The following is a 3,969-nucleotide window of genomic DNA, read 5'->3' as shown; positions in this document are numbered from 1 at the left end:
GAGGAGGGAAGTCATCAGAGACCCATCTATTTTGTCAGCAGAATCATACAAGGGCCTGAGCAGAATTACACAGAGATTGAGAAGGCTGCTCTGGCAGTCATAGTCACGGCCAGAAAGTTGAGGCCTTATTTCCTTTCACACCGAGTGATAGTACGCACGTCTCTTCCCTTCAAGCAAGTTTTGGGGCGCCCGGATTTGTCGGGAAGAATGGTCAAATGGGCCGTGGAATTAGGGGAGTATGATGTAGAATACGAGCCGAGAACAGCAATCAAAGCACAAGCATTGGCAGACTTCATACAAGAAACAACTCGCCGTCCTATACTAGAGTTTTGGGTGGCCTTTGTGGATGGGTCCGTGACGAAAGAGGGATGTGGGATCGGGGTTTATATGACTTCACCAGGTTATGGGACATACCAGTTCGTCATCAAATTCACTTGTCGGTTATCCAACAATGAAGCGGAATATGAGGCCGTGGTCAGAGGGGCTCACATCTTGTCAGAGCTTAAAGCCGAGTGTGTCATCATAAAGACAGACTCCCAGCTGGTTGCACAACAGTTCTCGGGAAGTTATAATATCAAGGATCAGAGGATGAAGGTGTACCATACCAAAATTAACGGAATGAAAGAAAAGTTCATGGAATTTAAGCTCGAACAGATTTCTCGGGAAGAGAATACGAAGGCCGACCTATTGGCACGCATGGCTAGCGCAGTAGAGCAAACTTGGAGCGACGAGATTATTCTACTCTGTGATACCGGAGAGATGGAGACTTCGCAGGTGTTCTCGGTAGAGATCAGGGATGATTGGCGGGCTCCGATCATACACTTCTTAAAGACAGGGGAGCGGCTGAGCAGAGAATCCAATCAGAGGGCTCGCTATGAGAACTATTGCTTAATCAACGATCAACTCTTCAAACGATCTTTCACTCAACCTTTGCTAAAATGTTTATCTCCAGAGGAAGCTAATTTTGCTTTGCAAGAAATTCATGCAGGTTGCTGTGGTGGGCATACGGGATTTCGGGACCTTGTACGCAAGATTATTCGGGCAGGGTTCTATTGGCCTCATATCAACCAGGAAGCCAGGGAGTTCGTTCGCAAGTGCGAAGCTTGCCAGAGACATGCAGGGCGAATCAATGTACCAGGGGAGCCTATGGGTGTCATGTACGCGGCATGTCTGTTTGACAAATGGGGCATTGATATAGTCGGGAAGTTGCCTACAACACCGGGAAGGAAATGCTTTCTCATCGTGGCAGTAGATTATTTTTCTAAATGGGTCGAGGCGGAGGCAGTAGGCAAAATTGATGATGTCACAGTGGAGCGCTTTATTTGGAGAAACATCTGTTGCAGATTCGGGGTACCGAGAATCATTGTATCTGATAACGGGACTCAATTCACGGGGCAAAGGATCGCGGATTTCTGCGACCGAATGGATATCACACAGCGTTTTGTCTCGGTGGCCCACCCACAAGCCAATGGCCAGGTGGAGCTGGCTAACAGAACTATTTGTGAAGGGATCAAGAAGAGACTGAATCAGAGCAGAGGGAAGTGGGTTGAAGAACTAGATACCGTCCTCTGGGCTTATCGCACCAGTCCAAAGACGGCGACAGGGGAGGCTCCTTTCACGCTGGTATATGGATCCAATGCAGTGGTACCAGCAGAGGCCAGATTGGAATCATACCGCATTATCACTTATGATACGGAACACAATGCCGATCTTCGAAGAACTGAGCTCGACCTTGTGGAAGCACAGCGAGAGGAAGCTCAAATCAGAGCAGCAAAATATAAAAGTGTCATCAAAGCAGGGTACGACAAAAGGATCAGAGCAAGAAAACTGGTCAAGGGCGATCTAGTATTGAAAAGAGCAGACGCATTAAAGGCAGTGGGCAAGTTTGAAGCAAATTGGGAAGGACCATTCATCGTAACAGAGGTCTTGGGTGGCGGAGCGTACATATTGTCGGATTCAGACGGCAGAGCTCTCCCCAGACCATGGAATATAAACACACTCAAAAAGTTCTATGTATAACTGCTTCTTAGCAGGAGTAATCACTTGTAGACCGGATACTCTTTTTCCCCACAGGGGTTTTAACGAGGTCCGGGGCCATAATATCAATAAAACAGATATGTGGTTCTAGGGAATTCCCTGGTGTTGTGTTTGTTTATTTCAATTCTTGTTTTCTTACATTACATATGCTACTTAACATGTTCGTGCAGAGCACTGTACATGTCACCAGAGGGGGGAGTAGGGTGTATACCCGTAATCCTCAATTTTTAAATTCAAAATGCAAACTGCTTCTTAGCAGGACAAGGGAGAAACAAATACAAAAACTGCTTCTTAGCAGGTCAAAGGGAAAGCAAGCATCAGGGATGGACGTCTCTTCTTCCACGATCCAACACTTCGAGTTCTATTTCGCTGCTGGGACATGCTCATTTCTCAGATCTACTTCCGCTCCACCACACGCCTGCAGAATATCCAGAAAAATAACAAGTCAAAATGCTACAAAGAAGAAATACAGAAAAGGGGCAAACCAATGACTAGATTCGGGGAATCAACGCCCAGATCCGAGGAATCAACGCTCAGATCCGGAGGACCAACGTCTAGATCTGGGAAACCTGGTAATAACGCTCTCAAGCAAGGGAAGTCCGCTCATTACAACCACAAAGTTAGGGATCTGCACCAGAAGTACAGAGGAAAAGGCGGAGCCCTCAGGGATGTGAGTGTTCAGAGGGGAACTTCCCTTACTTGAGTGCTTTACAACCGATCTAGGGAGGCAAAATGTCGGCAGATCTAGGGTTTAAGAGAGCAGTTTGGGGCGGCGGAAAAGAAATGAGGGAATTGTAACCTAAATCGCGAAGGGTGGAGGATATATATAGAGGCAGTATGGGGCTTAAGAAATGGGCTAAGGGGTAATGGGCCCGCACGAACTTATGGGCCGAAGAAGGGAGTAAGAAATAATTGGGCCAACATGTTCATAACGGAGTATTGCACATGTCACCAGAGGGGGGAGTAGGGTGTATACCCGTAGATCCCAATTTTTAAATTCAAAAATCCCTTCTCAGCAAAGCAGAGGGATCACGCGCCAACAAAGCAGAGGGATCACGCTCCGATAGAGCAGAGGGATCACACTCCACCAAAGACAGAGGTCCCTGACAATCGTAAGCTGCGAAAGTTGGTTGTGCCACCCGGGCCCTCCATGCTCCGCGCAGAGGTTCCTGACAATCGTAAGCCGCGAAAGTTGGTCGTGCCATCCGGGCCTTCCATGCTCCGCGCAGAGATAGCACTTAATCATAAGCCGCGAAAGTTGGTTGCACCCCCCGGGTTTTCCATGCTCCGCGCAGAGGTTGCTTTAACCGTAAGCCACGAAAGCTGGTTACACCCCCTGGGTTTTCCACGCTCCGTGCAGGGTGTTCCTGACAATCGTAAGCCGCGAAAGTTGGTTGTGCCACCCGGGCCCTCCATGCTCCGCGCAGAGGTCCCTGACAATCGTAAGCCGCGAAAGTTGGTTGTGCCGCCCGGGCCTTCCATGCTCCGCGCAGAGATAGCACTTAATCATAAGCCGCGAAAGTTGGTTGCACCCCCCGGGTTTTCCATGCTCCGCGCAGAGGTTGCTTTAACCGTAAGCCACGAAAGCTGGTTACACCCCCTGGGTTTTCCACGCTCCGTGCAGGGTGTTCCTGACAATCGTAAGCCGCGAAAGTTGGTTGTGCCACCCGGGCCCTCCATGCTCCGCGCAGAGGTCCCTGACAATCGTAAGCCGCGAAAGTTGGTTGTGCCGCCCGGGCCTTCCATGCTCCGCGCAGAGATAGCACTTAATCATAAGCCGCGAAAGTTGGTTGCACCCCCCGGGTTTTCCATGCTCCGCGCAGAGGTTGCTTTAACCGTAAGCCACGAAAGCTGGTTACACCCCCTGGGTTTTCCACGCTCCGTGCAGGGTGTTCCTGACAATCGTAAGCCGCGAAAGTTGGTTGTGCCACC

Source organism: Salvia miltiorrhiza, chromosome 5 (assembly GCF_028751815.1).
Source record: "Salvia miltiorrhiza cultivar Shanhuang (shh) chromosome 5, IMPLAD_Smil_shh, whole genome shotgun sequence".
Classification (NCBI taxonomy): Eukaryota; Viridiplantae; Streptophyta; class Magnoliopsida; order Lamiales; family Lamiaceae; genus Salvia; species Salvia miltiorrhiza.
The sequence above is the reverse complement of the archived record's forward strand: the minus strand, read 5'-3'. Positions refer to the sequence as shown.